Below are 9,202 nucleotides of genomic sequence, written 5' to 3'. Positions count from 1 at the left end.
GCAGTGCCAAGTACAACTAATAATGACGGTACTTGTGCATGGCAAAATAAAAAAATAAATGCAGTTCGGGCTATTCAAAAAAAGACTTTACCTAATAAACTGGAATTTATTTCAATGATTAAATGCTAGAAAACTTTGTTCAATATCTGGTAATTATATTCTGTATTATAATATATATCACAACTAAATTCTATTCCATTTTTTTAATTTAAAATTAATTGTGATTTTGAAAGTTATAGGCAGAGTTACCAAATTTTTATTTTGTATATTTACAATTTCTTCCTGTCAAAATTCCTCAATACCATAAGTAGATATATTTCACATAATATTATAATGTTATTTATTTATGTGTAACAAGATTCATATGAAGAAGCAATATGTAAATCAAATATTGCTCAGGAACCATCTGATTTATATGAAATAGAACAAAAAGAAACACGTAAAAAAGAGCTTAAGTGGTAGAAAGTTCACTTTCGCCTTCTCCTAAAAAATCTAAATCTAAATTAAAAGAAATTAGTTTTACAAAGCCACCCGAAGTATTTAGGAAGAATTATCTAATACCAAAATTAAAATACGACCAATATAATATAAATACTTATTTTGATTTAATTTTTAGAAAATAAAAATGTGGCTGGTACCGAATTGGTTCCCGAGCTCCAACCCCAAGTGCGATTTGGTTCCCGTTTGAAAAAGTTATTTTATTAACGTAAGTCAAATTGGTTCCCGTTCAAAAAAGGTATTTTAATAAGTTGAGCCGAATTGGTTCCTGTTTAATTACGCACATTTTCCTTCTCAAATTTACAGGCTTAAGACTGTCAACTTAAAAGTAGGCTTGGTTAAAAATGTACTCAGTCAAACAATTTTCCAAGTATTTGTTATTTCTTTAAAAGATGTGTGGGTAGGCAACATTTTGTGTATCACGACTTCTATGGTGAGGAAAGAAGATGAAATACAAGGGAATTAGGATGCGACAATTTAGTTATGGGCGGGGGATGTCTCTATGGTCCAATCGGTATGGTACAATTACCACATGACTAAGCAAAACCATAAAATTAACTTAAAATACTGAAGTATGTTGAGCAGCAGGCAGAAGTGGAGAGCAACGCTGACCTGGACGACCTGGGTGGACTCTCACACACTTCAGGTGCTGGAGGACTTACGCTGTGAAAGGCATTTCTTGACGACCTGGGCGGCCTCTCAGTGAGGGAGCTCTGCACGGTCCATTTTCTTAAAGACCAGACCGGACTAATCATTTTTAACAGAGACCAGGCCTGACTATAGTAAAAATGAAGCCAGACCGAATGATTGTTTTATTACGATAATGGTTATTTATTAAAAGTTCATTTACAGTTTAATTTTGTTGTTCTGTTATTGCTTATTCTATTTAAAAATTGTAATGTGCTAAAAATACAATAATTACCTAAGTCAGTAATAATGTAAATCCTCAAGAAACATACTTATATAGCACTAATAATATTCCGAACTAAAACTTAATAACCACTTTATGTCACTGATTCTAAGTTCCATTGTTTTTATCATTTTATAGTATAGGTATTGACATTTAAATTTGTTGGCGTTTAAACATCAAATATTAAACATAATATTCAACATATTATGTACTTACTGTTTTATTTTAGAACTACCTAATATTGATAATATTAAAGGCTACGTTTAGATAATTATAATATATTCTATGTACTCTCGCTCTTACATATTCAAATCCTATTTTGTAAACCGCAAAAAATTATTTATTTATGAATCAAACAACTCAAACAGACGATTTAACTTACAGATTCTGCATGATACTGCAATGATCGCCTGTATTCAATCACCTGGTGTTTTACTTTTAGTAGCTATTGTAAATTGTAATAAATATTATTTAATATATATTATATCGTATCGAAGATATTAAGTATATTATTGTAGACTTGTAATTTTGGTAATATGATGTGTGGTGGAAAAGTTACCGTTATGGCTCAGTGAGGCATTTTCAATCGTAGCAACCCACATTATAGAGGTCCTGTGGCGTCTATGAAGTACTTGTTTGATGATTCATTAAAACAATCCCAACTTGGTTAAGTACGTTTTATAAATGTAAATAAACCACTTTCAGCCAAATCAAAAGATATTTCAACCGTTTATAAATCACCTATAACATTTAATAATAAATAATACATTTTTATTTCATTTAATTTCATATATAATATATAATATATAATATAAAATAAAGAAAACTCATCAGATGGTAACCAAACAACAAATCGAATCGAAACTAAAATCCAAAGACCGCTATGACCAGAAAATCACACTTCTGACGTTTAACGTAGGCGATAAAGTTCTCGTTAAAAAAAAAAAACCCAGTAAAGGCAAATTATTACGTAAATATCTATAGGACCATATCCTGTGATAGAAGTCCATACGGATTCTCCCAACGTCACTATTCTCAAACGTAATAAGCAGACGCGATTACACAGGAACCTGTTAAGATTATTCCACGAGTAACTCCTACTATGTTTCAGGGTGTTAGTCATAATCATAGCCGGAATATCAGAAAACATGGACAAGCATGTACACGTAACGCCGCTCAGAAATACTACTGGTCTTTATTTTGAATCAATAACAAAGTGTTCAAATAAAGTATAGTGGTTAACTACCTCACTGCGTGTTTCATTTATTTAGTTGTGTCATAATAGCCGAGCTGAAATATTATTAATAAAAACATAGCTGTTATTGTTCATAAAGGCATTTGGAGAAAATAAACGAATAGACCAAATAAAAACGGAAAATTAATATGATTCATAATAATTTTATTGTTTTCTTGTATTCAATTTCATATAATGAAAATGTAAAGGCCTGGTCAGTTATTTTGACTTGGAATTGTTTATCTAAATATTGGAGAAATTACTCAGCCTATAGTGACTTCTTAAATAGATTTGTTGATTCTTTCAATGGGGAAATTAATTATCAGTTCATTAAAATTCAATACATCCACAAATAGTATCCTACCTCTAAGGAGTAAAGAATACTCATATTGTGAAGTCAGTCACTCAGTCCGTATTTATTATGTATTTACTATTAATTGTACAATGCCCAAGAGAGATGAACGGACTGTACGTATATTATGTTAGCACCTGGATCTTTGTCACTATAGTTACAGCACTAGCTCTATTGTAAGTATATTAGGTATCTAAATGAGATACTGTAGGTAATGTATGTGTTAAATTTGAATTCAATGATATAAAATCATTGTTTACGACTAACGGTTTTGAGCGAATACCGTCACCGTATAATATTACTAAGATTATTTTATGATATTATTGTGATGAAAGTCATTTATTTTACTATTAGGCATTAGCAATACTCTGTAGGTTAAATAAATGTTCGATGAAAAAATGCATTTGAAAATGTCAATAAAAAACCTGTTTTTTTATTTTTTAGATATTTTGGTTCCAAAAAAAACTATTTATGAGAACCCTTGTTTTAAATTGTCAATTCGTAACTAATTTGTAACATTTTATACATTTTTTACTACAAAATGCTTTGCACATTTTCGAAATTTCGATAAAATTTGTCAACATTTGAACTGTAAATACTTATAAGAAAAACCACGACTACGCATCTTTAATATTTTTTAACCAATATTATAACAACTTATGAGGAACCCTGTATTACATTTTCAAGCATTTTGACCTAGTTAAAACATTTTTATTTTCACTCATAGCCCATAGGTAATAAGTTATTACCTATGGGCTATGAGTTTTATGAGGTATTATTACTAATAACTAATAACATTAAAAAAATCGGGTAAGTGGAGGGCGTATATCGATTCCGCCGATTTTGTATCGATTGGCTACTGTTTATAATATCTACATAATATCGATTCCGCCGTCTATTAATTCCGCCGGCTACCGTTTACAATATTTACACATCGATTCCACCGAACACTATTCATCCCACCCCCCTTTGTATATGTATTTTAAAATGTATAGTCTATTTAGTATAATTTGGACAATATATACAACTATAAATTAAAATATTAGTATTTAATTAATAATATGTGTATGTGAATATACATATATTGTTAATTGTATATAGTCTAAATTGTTTAGTTCAAAATTAAAGTGTATAACTACTTTTGGTAATATTTGGAAACAGTTAATAAGTGAATTTATAAATTTTATAAATCTATAAATCTATTTTTGATATTGTGCCATATTAATGTTTTTACAACCATCAGGTTTCTTATAATATTATGCGTGTAGCGCACGAGTAAATACATTTTATTTCAAACCGTACCTATTGCTATAACGTATTAAGCTACGTATTTATTATACTGATTACCTACCTATGACTCTAACTGAAATCTTATCTTTAAGATAAAATATAAGATTATAATAATAGTATATTTATGTTGGCTCGGTTCCGCTTGTTAAAATATGGACTTCCCTTGTTAATTCTCGCATAGTTGCTGATCAGTATCGACAGTATCGATCTAGTTAACGAAATTGCTCCACGAGTATAAAGTGTCACACACTCGCACATTTGTATTAGGATCTTAATTACAATTTGTTACATTTTTAATTACAATGAACTTTACTATTATATCAAGTGAACGAAAAAATGATTTGATTTTGTATAATAATAGTAAATATTATAAAAAAGATTACGTGAAATATTTGGATGCTTTTAAATGGCAGTGCATACATAAAAAGTGTAGTGCGAAAATATATGTAGATCAAGCAGTTAAGAACATTTTAAAAGATGAAAGTACACATTATGTCAACCATCACCAAGAAACTGAATCAAGTATAACAAAAAAATCATTTTCTAATGGACTCAAACGAAAATCGGAAAACGAATTGGAAAGGCCTTCAAAAGTCATAAATAGAGGCATTTTAACTAATCCAGAACTAACACAAACGTTTACAGGTACAGATATCAATAATATTTATCAATGTTTATACCGTTCTCGTAGATCGTCATATCCGAAACTCCCAACAAATATTATAGAAGTAATCAACGTAATGAGCGAGCGTCAAATTAAAACTGTCAAGGACGAAAACTTTATTCTTGTTGTCGATTCAGTAAACAAAATTATATGTTTTTCAACAGAAACGAATTTAAAACTTCTATGTTCAGTAGACAAAATATTTGTGGATGGTACTTTTACCTACTGTCCAAAATATTTTCTTCAGCTTTTCACTATACACATCTTCAAGAATGGACATTATATTCCACTCGTGTAGTTCTTACTACCATAAAAATGTAAAGACACATATAGGTATGCACTATCGTTCGGATATGTGGTTGAAAAATGTTCGGAAATTAATTTATTATTCATTCCATCGAAAATATTTTCCGATTTTGAAGAAGCTATACATATTGGTGCAAAAACAATATGGCCAGAAATACGGATGGTTGGTTGCAGATTTCATTTAACACAAAATTGGTGGAAACACATGCAAAGTCTTGGTAAACATATAAATTCAAATACACATACAATACTATTATTGTCATATTATGTATTATTAATATTAATTAATTTATAATTTTTATTTTTTAGGCTTATCAAAAGAATATAAAGACGCATCAAGTGAAATAGGTAATTGGCTAAAATGGGTATTTGGTTTACCATTACTAAATCCAGAAGAAGTAAGCGATTGCTTTACGACAGATTTGATAACAGTTTCTCCAGATGATGAAAGGATAATTAAGTTCTGTGATTATTTAGTTGAATATTATATTGATGAAGGTGCAAAATTCAATCCACGTATTTGGGCATTGAGAGAAATAACATCAGAACGTACTACAAATAGCTGTGAGTCTTTCCACTCAAAATTAAATTCACAATTCACAAAAGCTCACCCCAACATTTTCATATTCACCCATGTTTTAAATAAAAAAATACAAATTGACACTTACATACATATAAACGGAATGAACATCGAGAAAAATAGCAAAAATAGTGCTTTTAACAAAAAAAAACAAAGTATTAAAATACCGCTTTTCTGTACAGTAGGTTACAAGTGGGTCAATGTATAATGTAATGGGATGTAATGTAATGGGATTGTGTTAAACTTGAAGTCAATCATATAATGTCATTGTATAAGAAAAACGATTCTGAACGGAGACATTTTGTCTGTAGTCTGGATATTTCATATTATTATCATTTTATTATAGCCTGTAAGTTGAATTAAAAATTAAAATATTATAGTTTTTATGGTGATAAACAAAGCGTTAGAACACCTTTAGCCATTTATCGCGAGGGCGGCTCCTTCACGCCTTATGACACGGGCACATCCCTCCGACGCCAGACTGGTTGTCCCCCGTCGGCTACTCTGTTGCAGTGTAGATCGGTGGGTTTCGTTTGAACCGTGTCGGCGAGCGCTGGATTCGACCCAGTCAAATTCCTCCCCTTCTACTAAGGCGCTACTCCCGACAGCCAAAAAAACCTACAGTCAACATTTTTTTCTTATAAGCATTTAAAGTATAATACCACACGTATAAAACTATAAACCCACGAAAATGTGCAAATTATTTTGAGTTGGAAAATACCGTTATAGTAATAAAAATGATATTAGGTACAATTTAAAATAATGTTTAGCAATTCATTTTTGGTATTTAATTATAATATTTAATGGGATATGGAGTCAAATGCTTTTTAATATCAATAAATATAGCCAAACATTTATCACATTGATCAAGTGTGGCATAAATACAATTATACAGCAAAGTAAAAATAAATGCATTGTTTGGTACCTAGCCATATTTTCTCTAAAATCATATTGATTGAAATCAGGGCTTGGATTTTGAAAAAAAAAATTCCGATTCATGTTATTTAGAATTAAAACGTTATCCAAGTTTTGAGCTTATCGTTATTTAGAACTGAAACATTATACAAGTTTTGCGTTTATCGTTATTTATAATTAAAATGTTTTACAATGTTTTAGTTTATCGTTATAAAATATTGTTAATACCTATTAAATTAAAAAATAATAACTAATGCGGGTAGCCGGGTAGGTAAGAGCCCGGATATGGAATATAATATAATCAATATTTCGCTTCGCGTTATTTTTCGTTCGATGATATTCAATTAATTACGTTTTGCGTTATGTTTTGTTTAATGATATATAATATATTTTGTTAATTGTATTGTTATGTTTTGTTTTGTGGTATTTAATTATTTTTTATTATCGGTTTCCGTCATAATTACCTATGTTTACAAATTTGAATCGTTTTTTTTTGTCAAATATAACGTTATTATAGCGTTCGAAAGCCCTGGCGCAAAGTATTTTAAAATTCCACTAGTAGTATATCCAGGACTTGGGGTTGGGACCCAACACGGATGTACAGGGCAATATACGTCGTGATCGCCGATCGGTAACATGTACCAGCGATAACGAACGCATTATTATAGCCTATAGGTACTCCCCACGGACGTGACCTGTTTCACACAAATTATCTTCGCCATTTCTCCCATAATATGTTATGATATGATTACCGATTCGACAAGACTAGTTTAGATTAATATAGTAACACGTAATATTTAATGTTTGAAAAACATTTAGCATAGAACGCCACAATACTGTATTCTAAATGTCTACATTTAAAAAAAATTCATCCAACGATTTCTTTATTTTGTTGTTATTCCCAGTAGATACTTGAAATGTACACCATATTATGTTTATTTTATTATTTTCCATACATGATAAACATTTCAAAATATTTCAATTTGTTTTGAACTGTTTCAGGAAATTCTGAATGTATAGACAACGTTACTAGAAAAAATTATTTTAGGACCTTAAGTCATACAGAAGAGTTAGGTAAGGTCCTTACCCCACAGAAAAGTGTAAAACAAAAATGATCGGGTAGATCGGGTTCTAGATCTGATCCAGGCGTAAAACACGTTCAATTAGAACAAATAACTAGGAAAATAGTAGCGAACGTAAAACATAAGATGGATTTAGATAAAGCAGTTTCTATGATTCCAATTTGCACGGGTAAAAAAGACGTAGCAGAATTTATAAATACATGCGAGATAGCACTCAACGATATTACAGAGATAGACAAACAACTGTGGTATCACCCGTATTAGACAATACGCGGTAAACCAACTATCGCCTTACCCTCGTATTCTCTAGTTAATGACACTCTCTAAAGTTAATTAGAATGGCACTGTTAACTCGTTGAGGTACGATGGTAGGCGCTTGTCAATTCTTAGTTCGTTCCTATCTAGTTGGAATGACTCAAAGATTACATATACCTTGGCACTATTCAGTTTAATAAAACTTCATTGACACATAGTACGTATATCCCGGCGCTGTTTCTATAAAAGGTAAGAACGTAAGAATGACTAAAATAATGTTTAACTCGGGTTTTCAGGTCGGAAACACTTTTATTGTATTTAAAACAAACATAAATAAAACACTTAGCAAATTCAGATCGCCTAGCCCGTACTACGATCGGCGTTTCATACGCACGTCGTAGCTCGAATCACGTCCTCGCCGAATCACTCAGCGACCACGGGGGCCGTGTCTGCGCGTACGGCGGTGTTATATAGAAAATATTATTGTCGCCTCAGCACATATTGCTTCGCTGGCCTGACCTATGTCAATAATTTACAATTTGAAATATTCCCACCTATATTACATATATATAAAATAATATTATTTTGACGACTGTCTGCAATATACGACAGAACTATTGTTAATAATTATAACTTCTAAATTAACGGGAAATGCTTTGGAAGTAACTAAGTATCGCACGTTAGATTCTTGGGAAGCAATAAAATCAATTTTACAAGGGGCGTTCGAGCATAAAATTTCGGAAAGGGCTTTATCAATAGGTTTAAATACGGCACGTATGGCAGAAGGGGAAAGCGTAGCGAAATTGGCGAATAGAATCGAGGAATTATATTACAAATTATGTGCAGCCAGTACCGTAGGTTTGAACAAAGCTGAGGAAACTGTAGTAAAAAACCAAACAAAAAAACAGGCTATGATTATATTTATGACGGGGTTACCAAATCACTTATATATTATAGTATTGAAAGCAAGAAGTCCTAAGTCTCTGGAGGAGTGTATACAAATGGCTCTTGACGAAGAAATCGAATATAATTCTAGGATGAATAAAGACAATTTGCAGAATAATACGGAAAGCCAAAATTTTGGTAAAAACGAGAATCAGGATGTAAATGCGGATA

Source organism: Metopolophium dirhodum, chromosome 2 (genome assembly GCF_019925205.1).
Source record: "Metopolophium dirhodum isolate CAU chromosome 2, ASM1992520v1, whole genome shotgun sequence".
Lineage (NCBI taxonomy): Eukaryota > Metazoa > Arthropoda > Insecta > Hemiptera > Aphididae > Metopolophium > Metopolophium dirhodum.
This window is presented reverse-complemented; position numbering follows the sequence as displayed.